Raw genomic sequence first — 15,759 nt, 5'->3', positions numbered from 1 at the left:
AAAGCTATCTTAAGATAGGACAACTTATTTTAGGCAAAGATGAGGATCCATTTTTATCTTCAGGGACCAATTTTGAAACAGTTTTGTATGTTAAATATGCTTTTCCTTCATTTGTGTTCATTGTCTTGTGCATGTGTGCTCTGCAAAATCTAATATGGGAGCCTATAGCTTGTGAGGAAGAAAGTTGAATTTCAGGGTGGTGTATGCCCTCTGGTAGGAGAGCACCAGAACTGTTGAGAATCATTATATGCTGAGTACAGAGAGTTTTCGAGTGTAGCATCTGAGTTTTGGGTGCAACAATCAGTTTTTCTTGTGTCTACCCTACTTTTGTTTGGTAGGAGAAAATTGAAAACACTCCCCTAAAACAGCACAGGGATGGTGCATTGTCAAATTCAAGTATCATTTTGACTAGGATTGGAGCATACAAGCTCAGTAAAAGACATAAATACATATATTTTTATTGATGAATGATGATTTTTACATAGAAGGGCCACTGCCTTATATATTGTCTCGGGTGCCTCTTGGTGAAAGGGTGTGATTTTCTGATCGTGCCCCTTTGCCTAATTAACCAGAAAAAGGGTCACTATCATCTCCTTAACTGGTCATTGTCTTTATTTTCTTGATTTTTCAGATGGCAATGATTGGTTTGCGCAGTCAACACTGTGGAACACAGGCGTTTATATTTGCTACTTCTTTGCTTTTAAATGGGGATAATGCTCTGGCATTGCAGGGCTGGGTTTTGTTTTTTGTGGCTCTGTTATGGCTCATGAATGGATGTGTTTATGGATTGAAATTTAACGAAAATATGGGTTTACTGTAGCATATGAATGGGATGCATCCCGCGTTGAAATTTCAGAAGTTGGGTTAACTGTGCATATGAAATGGCATGTGTTCATGCTTTTGAAATTTTATTCAGAGAAAAGAAAAGATGGATTTGGTATTGCATATGAATGAGATGTATTCATGCATTGAAATTTCATTGAGAAGACATAAAAGTTGGTTATTATAGCATCTGGATGGACTTATTCATGCATTGAATGCTCATTAAGAATCAATAGATGGCGGGTTTGTGATCATGGTTTCTAATGGAATTAACTTTTTAATAGCAATATATCAACATGTTTTCTAATATTATGTTTTGACTTTCTAAATGTAATATACAATTAAGGTTTTCTATGAAATATATTGGTAGGGGATAGTCATGGTGGTTTTTTTCGTATATGCTTGGCCATCTATAGAGGTTTCTTGATTTTGAGTAATTAACTTAACCTCTTGATTTTGGGTTATTAACTTACTCTAAAATGAAATAAGACATTCAATGTGTTCCTTGTAATATAAATATAAACAAAACATCTAAAGAAAAGTAATTGCACAATGATCCAGTCCAAGAAAACAAGGTTTTCCACAAACCAATTAAGTCTTCTAGAAAAATTCTACAATTCCAATTTAATAATCCTATCGGCTTCTCTTTGTATCTTTTGGGACAATTACTAGTAATTATAGTTTGAAAAACAAGGTTTTTCACAAACCAATTAAGTCTTCTAGAAAAATTCTACAATTCCAATTTAATAATCCTATCGGCCTCTCTTTGTATCTTTTGGGACAATTACAAGTAATTATAGTGTTGAAAAAGTTGGCAAATCGTGGTACATATTACAAAATATAAACTATATTATTTTTTTCAAATAAGGAAAAATCAGTAAAAAGAAAAAAATTGTGAATTTTCAAGACATCATAAAAAAAAATTAGCAATTTCATTGACATATATAGAGATAAATTAGAAAATAAAATTAATATATAAGAAGTAAAATATGCGATAAAGTGATACATTATTTACAAAATAAAAACTATATTATTTTTTTCAAATAAGGAAAAATCAGTAAAAGGAAAAAAATTGTGAATTTTCAAGACATCATAAAAAAATTCAGCAATTTCATTGACATATATAGAGATAAATTAGAAAATAAAATTAATATATAAGAAGTAATTATAGTGTTGAAAAAGTTGGCAAATCGTGGTACATATTACAAAGTCTTCTAGAAAAATTCTACAATTCCAATTTAATAATCCTATCGGCCTCTCTTTGTATCTTTTGGGACAATTACAAGTAATTATAGTGTTGAAAAAGTTGGCAAATCGTGGTACATATTACAAAATATAAACTATATTATTTTTTTCAAATAAGGAAAAATCGGTAAAAGAAAAAAATTGTGATTTTCCAGACATCATAAAAAAAATCAGCAATTTCATTGACATATATAGAGATAAATTAGAAAATAAAATTAATATATAAGAAGTAAAATATGCGATAAAGTGATACATTATTTACAAAATAAAAACTATATTATTTTTTTCATAGAGATAAATTAGAAAATAAAATTAATATATAAGAAGTAAAATATGCGATAAAGTGATACATTATTTACAAAATAAAAACTATATTATTTTTTTCAAATAAGGAAAAATCAGTAAAAAGAAAAAAATTGTGAATTTTCAAGACATATATAGAGATAAATTAGAAAATAAAATTAATATATAAGAAGTAAAATATGCGATAAAGTGATACATTATTTACAAAATAAAAACTATATTATTTTTTTCAAATAAGGAAAAATCGGTAAAAAGAAAAAAATTGTGAATTTTCCAGACATCATAAAAAAAATCAGCAATTTCATTGACATATATAGAGATAAATTAGAAAATAAAATTAATATATAAGAAGTAAAATATGCGATCAAGTGATACATTATTTATTGATTCTCGATTATTTTATTTTTATCAGATCTTGTAAGGCTGATATACATCACATCACAAATATAATAATCATGATTTATAATCATGAGCAAAGTCATCAGAACTAGAACTGTGATTAGTGTGGGTTGTGAACTGATTTGTGCACGGAGTATTTAAATGGCTTCTAGAATCCCAAAAATATTAGGCCACAACAACTACATTTAACAAAATTGCCACCTATATAGGGATGATAATCGATATCATTAGTAGCATACCATGATTAGTGTGGGTTGTGAACTGATTTGTGCACGGGGTATTGCCACGTATGTAGGGATGATAATCGATATCATTAGTAGCACACCATGATTAGTGTGGGTTGTGAACTGATTTGTGCACGGAGTATTTAAATGGCTTCTACAATCCCAAAAATATTAGGCCACAACAACTACATTTATCAAAATTGCCACCTATATAGGGATGATAATCGATATCATTAGTAGCACACCATTGATCCTTTACTCTAGCTTTTGCCTTTATCTTCCGGGACATCAATGAACACCTAATTTTAATGAATTTGCTATATCTAACTATTTAACTATACTTAGTATGTCTAGTCAATGATTTTGTTTGAGTTAATTACAAATTTTTAGTATTTATTAATGTTGTAACAAAGGAATTTAACAATTAGTGCAACCTACTAGAAGGTACATGGAAATTTTTGTTGATTTTTTGGATAGTTGTGGGAGGTTTTCCAGATACAGAAGTTAAAAGAAAGAAAATTTAAATTTAAAATTAGAAAAATTTAATTTAATTTAATTTTAAATTTATTTTGCAAAGAGACATGTCTCTTGGGCACCCTAAAATCACTATAAAAAGACACATGAACTTCTGTTTTCACACATTCATCACTCACATCTCTCTCACACATGGGAAGTAATTTGAGGAAGACGTTGAAGTTTCCAAGGACTCAAATTTCTAAAACAATCAATATTTGACCAATTGAATTTTGTGTGATTGCTTAATGATTTTTTGGGGTGTCCTAAAGTAATCATAAATCGTTCGAAGTAATTACTAGATGCAAAAAATTGTGTTTGTCTAATTAGCACTAGAAAATCAACAATTTTGGTGTTGTTGGTTAAATGGAAACATTGCAATCTTGTCAATACATAAAAATATAAAATTTGAATGAGATATGAAATTTTACTATCTCCAAATTAAGTTGGAACCGATTGTCAAATAATTAATGAGAGTGTTAAAATTTTAAGCAAAAAGATATAAATGAAAAAAACAAAAACAAAATGTCAACTTTTATATTAAGAATTTAGTATTATTGGTGAGACACAAGGTGACAAACTCTTTAAGGCTCAATCCCTTTCAATTTTTCTCAAAGGCCAAAAATAAGGTTATAAATTGTTATTGCAGTTAGCAAGGTGATATTTTCCTTTTGATTTGCAATATTTATCTAAAATATTGTGGTATGTTGGAAGTAGAGTAACATTTTACACCAATAATATCAACACGCGGAAAATTGCTTGATATATAGTAGTGTTGACAATATGTCAATGATACATGGAACATTGGAACTTAGCTGGCATGTTAGTATACATGACGAGTTCCACTGTTTATGGGCAATAATAACAAAACCAAGGTAACATATCTAAATACTAATATCTTGAATTACCATGATAATGGTCATGTACCGTCTAGGCATTCATTATTTGGTGCATACGATTATCATGATGCGTACCATCCAAGCCACCATACTAGTTATTATAAAGGTGTCTAGTTTTTAGAAGCATTCATAATATTAATAAATAAACTTGTAGTTACAACTCCTTTGTTGATTTGTTATCCATTTCTTTTTAGTTTCTAGATCTTTTTAGAGAATCGTACTTAATGTTATCTATAAAGTTTTAGTTTATTAGTTAGGATGGGGTGTTGTCATGTTATCCATTTCTTTTTAGTTTCTAGATGTTTTTAGAGAATCATACTTAATGTTATCTATAAAGTTTTAGTTTATTAGTTAGGATGGGGTGTTGTCATGCAAATAGAGCATGTTTGAATATGGTGCGTATGGAGCCCCTTCTATGTGTGAGGGGAGGTATTGAACCTCTATGATCAAATGGTTTTGGATTCATTTCAAACATTCAAATGAGTTAGCACATTACTTATTCATTCTCACAATTACCAAACTTGGATGGTAATAATTTATATTCGATGTTTATTATTACAATGTTATACTTTTGTTTTGTCCCTCCCTATACACAATATTTGTGACTCAATTGCATTCAACTTAGTTTTATGTTAAAAGAGATTCAGAAATATTTGCACCTAAGGATGTAGCGGTATCACTGACGATGTCTAAAAGAAGCAATAGGACTCTCTATGAAGTCATAGCACTCATGATGTCTAAAGTAGTAGGGACCTAAGAATGTCTAAGGCTACAATCGTATCACTCATGACGCCTAAAGGAAGTAGTAGGACTCGATATGACATATAAACCTCTTACAAGTTTTCATCAAGTAAGTTGGAGGTGCTTGAGGTTATTTAAGTTTCTGAAGTAGTTTTGATGTTCAAAAGATCCTACAAACAACATGGTTGTGTAGGTCTCATTGATACTTTTCCAATGGTATATTCTAATCTAAGAAACTCCTCCCGGATGAGAAGTTATGGTTGTTTTGATCCAGGTGGATGTTGGTGGCCACCCACCTATCCCATTTGGACCCCCACAACTGTCTCTTTCAGTTTTTCAGTTTCCTTGATTGTAGCACAACTTACTATTTTTAGCAATTTTTCGGGTCTCGAACTTTCAGAGCCGTTTTGAGGCCCTAAAATGGGGCCCACAATTTGACGTTTCATCCTCTAGGGTTAGGTTTTGGGATGTTAAGGGTTTTCCATTGTTTCTCAACAATAAATAGGCCTTCGAGCCTCATTGTAAGACAATTTAGAGGCATGTAGCCGCCACATTTCTTCTCAGAGATAAGCTACCATCGCCTTAGCTGGTCTATTTCCATTGTTGTTTGTAAGCATATTTCAGTGTTTTACATTATTGAAATGAAGTATTATTTCCGCTGCATCTTTGTGTTTATGGTTATCTCTATAATGTGTTGCGTTCATGTTTAAATCTGGATCAGTGGTATTAGAGCGGTCTGCGTTTTCTTTGTTTTTCTTTGCATGTCCCCAACGAGGTTGGGATATAAGGAATTAGGGCTTGAACTGGTCGAACTTTTGCAAGACCAGCGTCATAAATCCCGACGGCCTCCCATGGCGGACGAGAAGAAAGACAAGGGGGCAGGAGATACTATCAAAATCTTGCTCGAAGAAGCCCTCGACGGCAAAGGAACGTGATGATGGATATCTTTGTGCAGATCCTTCAATAGGTACCCAGAGGTGAAGCATCAGCTTCAAACAGCGACTCTGGAAACGCCACACCATTTAAGATACAAGTTAATTTTGAAATCCCCATATTTGAGGGTCAGATAAACGCAGATGCTGTAGATAAATGGTTAAATTTGCTAGATGGGTATTTTTCTATTCATGAATTTTCGAGTCGGGAAAAGATTGTTTTCGCTCTTCTCAAAGCAGCCCCCCATGTCAAGCACTGGTGGGAAACCTACTGCGAGCAGAAGACTGAAAGTATGGGCTCACTATTTTCAGTCGTACCCACCTGGGATTCATTCCGGGATGCCGTCAAGGAGCAGTTCTACCCTATCAAAAGCTATGAGGACAAATAAATCAAATGGACCACACTGCTGCAGGGAAGGGACCAAGATGTGTCGGAGTTCACAAACATTTTTTATACCCTTCGCACACAGTTGGGTATCAAGGACTTTGAGTTGGATTTGGTACTCAAATACCGCGGTTGCTTACACAGATACATCCAAGAAGAGATGGAGTTCCTGAACATCTCCTCGCTCGACACAGCGTACCGATATATTGTCAAAATCGAGCAAAAGTTCAAACAGAAGAAGCGAGACTTTGGATCTGCAAATCTGAAGACCAAAGGACAAAGCCAAGGCGGGGTGACCCAAGACAACCCGTTGAAGGTGCAAGAAAAGAACAACACCACGAAGTCGAAGAAGGACACAAGAAAGTGGTGTGAGTTCCACAAGAGTCCCACTCATAACACAAGCGAGTGTCGGACCAAGCAGTCGCTAGTGGCCAAGTTGAAGTCTTCAGAATCAGATGCATGTTCCGACCTTGAGTCGGAACCTAACAAGGGGAATGGCAAAGGGAAGCAGATCATTGATGTGGAGCCTAGCATCACTGTTGCCACTGCCAAGATCCAAAAGAATGAGCCCGAAGACCCAGAGTAGGGGGAGCGTCTTTTCTATTCACAGATGTGAGTGAAGGGTTCGCCACTGCGATTCATTGTCGAAAGTGGCAACCAAAAGAACCTCATTTCAACAGAGGTCGTGAAGCGGTTGGGCCTACCGACTACACCACACCCACAGTCGTACAGTATCGGGTGGCTTCATGAAGGATGAGATCTCAAAGTTTGCCAACAGTGCCGCCTTCCCTACAACATCAAGCCTTTCATAGACGAGGTATTGTGTGATGTTACACATCTGGATGTTTGTGGTGTACTATTGGGCCAGCCATACTTCTGGAGGCGACATGTTGTGTATGAGTCAAGGCCTCGCGTTGTCATTATTTCTTTGGGCAATTCATTATATAGGATACTAGAGGTAGCCCCACCTACCGCCACCTCCTTGATCGATACCAAAATAGGGGTGGCCGATCAACAGAGTCTAATAATTAAAATGAGCAGACAGACAATACAATAAAGCTTTGGGACATTCGAACTTAATTTTGATTCAGCTAAAAGATTTCTAAATAGCAGATCTGAGGTAGGTGACTTTTCCTCAAACGAACATGCGCGCGGAACTACGACCTCTCCCTCTGGGTCTTCTTCAACGCATTTGCCTTACAATTCAAAGTTCTTTTGGATTGCAGAAACTGTCCTCAGACAGGCGGCCCAGTAGGCTTCGATATTAATAGAAATAAGCGGAATACAAAAGCTTATTACAATATGAGATCTTAGAGTTCTCTGTCAAGCGATGCCTTGAACTTCTGCAGACCCTTTCTTATATAGACTTCCAAAATTCTACTGTTCAAAAATAAAATGACAAAACATAAATAATTGAGGGTCCTATCGGCTTATTTTCCGCCGATGGTGTCTACTCAACTTTTCTGGTACAAAGATTCTATCCTCTCCTACCAGGGTCCCATTGGACTCCTATCCGAATCATAGTTATAATCATAATCAGAAGAATCATGTGGTGGCTTATATTCATCGAGTATCTTCTTGTAGTGACGTTCTATCAGCGGGTTGTATTCTTCGTCAATATCTGCTGCTGGGTCCTGAGCATTTGTCAATTCGTCTGTTTAAGTAGATGCTGTTGCTTTTCCCTTGGCATCTTCATCTAAAATTATTGTCCTCCTGGATGCTGCTTTTGAAGATTCGCCCTTTTCCGTATTTGTCTTTATCCTATGGAGGCCCGGTTGCTGAGGTGTGTACATGGCTTCCTGTTTCTCCCACTTGTTAAGAAAAGGTAAAGCACTGATCTCGATGTCTAGAAAGGAATCTTTAAAGACAATTCTTACTGTGGGTGACTGCTGGACTGCCAATCCGATGCCGTTTAGGAGTTCCCATTTAAAAGTTTGAAACATATTTGTGGAACTTTCTATAGCATGTTGAACCCATGATCTACAATTATCACTCATAAAATCTTTATGCCTAAGTCGAAAATCATTGATGTACAGATTTTTTTTTTTTGAAATCATCAAACTTATTATATGGATGACATTGCTATTCCAATTAAGTGAGATAACAATGATAGTTACCAAAACTTTTTGATTAACTACAAATTTTAAGACTTTGGGTTCTCCCTGTAAATCATCCATCTTTTGCAGAATCTGTAGTTTTTCTCCTAGCTTTAAATTTCCAAATTCATGGAACCAACCAGCTTGTTGTTTAATCATTTCTTCATTGTTGCTGGTCTCTATTTCTCCCATCCTCTGATGGCTGAAAACTTGTGCAAACGGATTAGGATCTATAGCAATGTAAACTTTGAAACGGGAACTATAAACTCAAAATGGGAACTCTATAGCAATGTAAACTTTGAAACGGAAACTATAAACTCAAAATGGGAACTCTATAGCAATGTAAACTTTGAAACGGGAACTATAAACTCAAAATGGGAACTCTGGCCAAAAAACCCCAAAAAACCATCAAAAACAGTGCTAAACACGAAAAGTGTTGATGCTGGAATAACACTTTTTTTTTCCTGGGTAAATTTTCAACATGTTTTAAAAATGGCGGTGAAATGGGAACTCTATAGCAATGTAAACTTTGAAACGGGAACTATAAACTCAAAATGGGAACTGAAACGGGAACTATAAACTCAAAATGGGAACTCTGGCCAAAAAGTGTTGATGCTGGAATAACACCTTTTTTTTTTCTTGGGTAAATTTTCAACATGTTTTAAAAATGACGGTGAAAACCAATTTTTTGCGCAAAAAAATCCAAAAAACACCCTAAAAAACAAATGTTGATGCTAGAATAACACCTTTTTTTTTCTTGGGTAAATTTTCAACATGTTTTAAAAATGGTGGTGAAAACCAATTTTTTGCGCAAAAAAATCCAAAAAACACCCTAAAAAACAAATAGTGTTATGGCGTAAAATATTTTATCATGACCCCGAAAAACATTAAATTTAAAAAATTAAAAAAACAATGAAAACATAAAATAAAATAAAAATAAAGAAAAATTAAAACAATGAAAAAACACATAACAAAAAAAAGTTTTAAAAAATAACGAAACATAAATTAAAATATATAATAAAAACAAAACATAAAATACAAATATAAAACTTAAAAAAATCAAATATAAAAAAAAAAATATTAATGATAAAAATGTAAAAAGAAAAAAAATTATTGGTAAATTTAAAAAACTAAAAAAAATTATAAATTATAAACAAATAAATAGTAAAAAAAAAAAAAAAAAAAAATAATATTGTAAACCAGTAAACCATAAAAAAAAATTGGCAAAAGAAAAAAAAAAAGCAAAAAAATACGGAAAAAAAAAACATTTAAAATAAAATAAAAATTAAGTAGGTAAAAATAGAAAAATAAAAATAAAAACAAAAAACAAACTAGATTTAAAAAAAAAATAGAAAATTAACAAAAAAATTTAAAAAATACTAAAATTAAGATTAAAATGTATTAAAAAAACAAATGTAAAAATATATATAAAAGACAAAAATAAAAAATAAATAAACAAATATCTCACAAATCAAAAAAGAATTTGGAAAAAAAATTAAATTTATATATATATATATATATATAATTAAGTAAAAATAGAGAAATTAAAAAAAAAAAAAAAAACATACATTTAAAATAAAATAAAAATTAAGTAGGTAAAAATAGAAAAATAAAAATAAAAACAAAAAACAAACTAGATTTAAAAAAAAAATAGAAAATTAACAAAAAAATTTAAAAAATACTAAAATTAAGATTAAAATGTATTAAAAAAACAAATGTAAAAATATATATAAAAGACAAAAATAAAAAAATAAATAAACAAATATCTCACAAATCAAAAAAGAATTTGGAAAAAAAATTAAATTTATATATATATATATATATAATTAAGTAAAAATAGAGAAATTAAAAAAAAAAAAAAAAAAACATTTAAAATAAAATAAAAATTAAGTAGGTAAAAATAGAAAAATAAAAAAAAAACAAAAAACAAACGTAAAAATATATTTAAAAGACAAAAATAAAAAATAAATAAACAAATATCTCACAAATCAAAAAAGAATTTTGGAAAAAAATTAAATTTATATATATATATATATATATATATATATATATATATATATATATATAATTAAGTAAAAATAGAGAAAAAAAAAAAAAAAAAAAAACGTTAAATAGGAAAAAAAGAGAAGAAATTAAAAACAAACTAGTTTAAAAAAAGAAATAAAAAAAACTAGTTTAAAAAAAAGAAATAAAAAATTAACGAAAAAAATTAAAGTGAAATTAATATTTAAAAAAAACAAAATTTGAAAAAAAACCTAATTATTTTTTATTAAACCTACAATTTTTATTTAAAAAAAAAATTAAATTTAAATTTTTTTTTTAAACAATCTTTTTTTTAAATAATATATTTTTTTTTGTTTTGTTTTGTTTTGTTTTTTTGTTTTGTTTTTTTTTTTTTTTTAATTTAAAAATACAATAAATTAAAAACAATAAAATTATCTATTTATTTATTTATTTTTTTTTATTTTAACAGATTTTTATTTTATTAAATGCCGGCACCTCCGCCCACGGCCACGCCACCACGGGCGGCCGGGGGGTGGAGGTGCCTGCTAGATCCGTGGCGGCGGAGGGCAGCAATTTTTCTTTTTTTTTTTTTAATAAATAAAAAGATCCTTAAAAAGAAAAACAAAATTTTATTTTATTATTTTTTTTTTTTTATAATAATTTTTTATATTTGAAATTAAAAAATTAATTTTTTTGAAAAAAAATTAAAATGCTTTTATATTGGAGGGCAGCAATTTTTTTTTTTTTTAATAAATAAAAAGATTTAAAAAAAAAAAAAAACAAACAAAATTTTAAATATATATATTTTTAATAATTTTTTAAATTTGAAATTAAAAAATTAATTTTTTTGAAAAAAAATTAAAATGCTTTTATATTGTATTCTTGAATTACAAAAAAAAATGTAAAAAAAAAATTATAATTTTTTTTAATAAAAAAAAAGTTTTGTTTAAAAAAAATGTAATTTTAATTTTAATTTTTTTAAAAATAAAAATGTTAGTTTTAATAAAAATAATTATTATTAACTTCTTGGTTTTTTAAAATAAAAAATATGCATGTTTTTTTTAATTTTTTATTTTCTTTTTTAATTTTTAATTTTTAATTTTTAATTTTTTTTTAATTCTAATTTTAATTAATTAATTAATTAATTTATTTTTTATTTGATTTTATTTTTAAACAAAAAATAGGTATTTTTTTTATAAATTGTAAATGTTTTTTTATTTTATTTATTTATTTTTTTGGTTTGAAAAGACATATTTTCTGCCATTTTCATTTTTTTTGGGGTTTTTTGTTTTTTTTTTTGTTTTTGTTTTTTTTTTTTTTTTTAATATTAATTTTACTAGTTTTTTAAATTTTTTTCGTTAATTTTCTTTTTGTTTTTTTTTAAACTAGTTTGTTTTTATTTTTCTTAATCTTTGCTAATGTTTTTTCTTAATTTCTCTATTTTCACTTATATATCTATATATATATATATATATATATATATATATATATATATATTTTTTTTTTTCCAAATTCTTTTATGGTTTATGAGATAATTTTTTTTTTTTTTTTTTTTACATTTGGATTGAAATTTTAATTAACAATGTATAAATATGTAGGATATCGAAAATGAAAAATATCGACCTTCTTTTTTAAATATGCAAAACAATTTTAAATATGCAAAACAATAAAAACGTCACTACAAAAAAAAAAAAAAAAAAAATATAATATGAAGAAGAAGACCACTTCCAAAATTATTAAATTTAAAAAAAAATTATTTACATTTCATACAATAAAAAAATTTAAAGTCAAAAAATAGGTCTTTTAAAAAAAGGGTCTGATGCAGAATAACCACTTTTTAAATCAGCATGAAAATCACTACCATTCTAAAACGCAATGTACATAAAAAAATTAAAGTGCCAAAAACTATGCTCTAAAAAAAACGTGTGTGTTCTGCATCACCCCTTTTCAAAATCGGGTCACTTTTTTGCTATCTTTACAAAACGGGTAACAGTATCAGTTCCCGTTTCAAAGTTTACATTGTTCTATACTTTCACTTAATTTGAGACTGTGAAAATCCCAAGGGGATGAGAAAGTTCTGAGATATTGCATCGTCCGTTGAATGCACTGAGATATCCTGGTAGTTGGCTTTTTTCTGCAGAAACCATCCTTGATTTCCCAATCAACAAATCCTTCAAATGTCTCATACTGAGGGAACGTGTCACTTTTTGCATAATTTTCATCAAACCTCTGCAAGAAAGAGGCTTCTAATTCCTCAAAAATGTCAGGGATTTTTAAAGACAGAATAAATTTTCCTAAATCAAGCTTAATAGGAATTTCTTCAAGATCCAGTAGTTTTGCTCCTGTAAAAATGCAGAGAGCAAAATTGATTCCTCCGATGAGCTATTAGAAATTTAAAACTGTGAGGGTCAAAATCATTTTGTCAGTGTATTCACTAGACCATAGATCAGATAAACTTCTGAAGAAGAATTTTACCTTCATATTAGGCAAAGGGTATACCTTTACCAGTGTGTCATCTAGGCCCAGAGAAGTACCTATATTCTTGGATTTCCATGCTTGACATTTTCGTATCCAAGTATTTCTTCTCAATCTCATTCCTACAACCTTTTTTATTTCTCCTGCAAGGTGGCTTGCATGTCCCTCAAAAATCCTGAATCTATCAACAAATGTAACAAAACTGTCCTCTTGTGGACTTTTACATGAATGCTTTATTCATATCCCTGGTTAATGAATCTGTTAGAAAATTTGAATTACCTGGGATCCACTCAACTTCAAAATCAAACTGTTGGAACCAGATCTGCCAAGCAAGAATTCTTCCTTTTGCAATCTGTCTTGAAATTTTGGCAGATAGAAAATATTTGAAATTCTTGGAGTCTGTGCGTATTAAAAACTTTACAGGAGTAAGATATAATTCAAATCTTTGTATCCCGTTGAATATGGCCAATGTTTCTTTTTCGACTATGAAGTAATTCTTTTGACTGGGTGTGAATTCACCCGATGCATAAGCACAAAGTTTTTCTTCACCTTTCTCCCTTCATTCTAAAAGAACGACTGCCCAAAAATCTAGAGAAGCATCAGTTTGAAGAATAAGCAAACCATCACCTGGTGGCTGGAGCTTTGGCAGTTGTTGGCATTCTGCTTTCAATTGTTTAACTGCTGCTGTTGCTTCTTGTGACCATCCCTGTTTGAGATGTTTCCTGATCGACGCTGTTTTCTCTGTCAGATTTGGGATATATTTGTGAAGATAATTCAGAACTCCTAAGAATCTTTGAATTGTCTTGGTATCCTTCAGTTCATCTGGAAACTGTGTTAATTTGGTTAATACATGGGGTTGCATTTGGATTGCACCATTAACAACATTTATTCCCAGAAAATCTATACTGTCTTGAAATAAAGACATTTTTCTCTTTGACAAAACTATACCATGCTGTTGAACTTCTTTCAGAAAAACTTCTAAATTCTCTAGATGGGTTTTTACATCTGGACTATGAATGAGGATGTCATCTATATATGTAACAATGAAATCATATTTAGCAAAAATAAAATCCATTCTTCGTTGGAAGAATGCAGGGGCGTTTTTCAAGCCGAAAGGGATAACCTTCCATTGGTAAAATCCAGCTGGACAAATAAAAGCAGTTTTATGCCGGTCTTCTGGCTGGATCTGAATCTGATAATACCCAGACTTCATGTCAAATTTACTGAACACCTTGCTGTGTTGTATTTTTTGCATTATTGTTTCTGGTCTTGGCAATGGATAGTTAAAGCTCTGAGTGATGGCATTGAGGGGTTTATAGTTTATCACCATTCTAGGTTTTCCCCTAACTATATCAGAATGATTCCTTACCAGGAACACTGAGCAACCGTAATGGGACTCGCTTGGCTCAATGAGCTGCATCTGTAGCAATTCTTTTATCTGTTTCTTTATTTCCTGCTCATCTGAGGGAGTGCAGGGAATCAGCTTTCCTTTGACTCCATTGTCATGCAAGGTTATAATTTCTTGCATCGGACTTTCTGTTTCCCAAAACTGTTGTGGGTTTTCCAAGCAACTTTTTAGAAGTCTTTTTTGGATATCATCTTGTTCTGTAGACCAATTGGGATCTATGCATGCCAATTGTTTTGTTTTAGATTCTGCTCTTGCTTCATAGAACTGCAGGACTTCCTGCCAATCATCAGAATATTTTAATGGCTTTCTGGCTCCTACTCTTTTCTGGCTATTTTCATGTCTTGCTTCTGAGTTTGCAATAAATAACCTAGGGACAGAAATAACTTTCTTTTTCAAATTGATAATCAGCTTATCTTGGCTGATTGTCACTGGAAGCACATAATTTAAAAATGGCATTCCCAACATTAAACTAGCTGAGGGATCAAAATGCTGTATTGCAGAGATCTTAACAATACTCCCCCCAACTTTCAAAGAAATATTGTCTACATAATGAGTTAGACTGACAGATCCTCCAATGGTTTATGAAACTAGTATATTTTGTAGTGGTTTCTACAGAGATTTAAATAAAGATGGTCTAGCCAAATTATTAGATCCATTGGTATCAATGAATGCATCTACAGATATCCACTCATTTCTTACCTGGACTTGAACGGAGATATAAATAAGGTTATTAGTCTTGACTATCTTTTTTAATAGTGTATTTTCCTCTGTTCTCTTAATCTCTGGTTGTGGAACACTGGTTGAGGCTGTTGTTCTTTTCTCAAATGGGCAAAAAGCATTCACTTCAGGAAAAGGTAACAGAGGTTGCTTACCCTTTTGTGTCAACTTCTTTGACTGCTCTGACTGTGAAGTTACAGATTCATCATCTGAATCATCTGATGTTTCACTGGTGATTTCAGTGTCACTTTCTTCTTCACTGTAATGGTTTTCTTCTGAAAACTCGTCTTCAGAACATGACGGACAAATATTCATTTTTTGAACATTTTCTTCTTCTTCTGCATCTGATATTTCAGTTAGAATATATACATCTGAAATATCATCTTCTGACTCTACTATTGACCAATCATCCTGAAATTCTTCTATATCTATACAGGCTTTAAGCTTACTAGATGAATTCTGTGGGCACTTTCGTGCAAAATGTCCTTCTTTTTTACAAATGAAACAACAATTGTTGTTTCTGGGTCTTGATCTTTTCTTCAAAAATTTATATTTACGAAAAGGCTTTCTTGGATTTGAGACTCTCTTGGGTTTAA

Source organism: Pinus tabuliformis, chromosome 7, assembly GCF_031772625.1.
Source record: "Pinus tabuliformis cultivar Carrire ecotype Pingquan chromosome 7, CPIR1, whole genome shotgun sequence".
In the NCBI taxonomy this organism is placed as follows: Eukaryota; Viridiplantae; Streptophyta; class Pinopsida; order Pinales; family Pinaceae; genus Pinus; species Pinus tabuliformis.
This window is presented reverse-complemented; position numbering follows the sequence as displayed.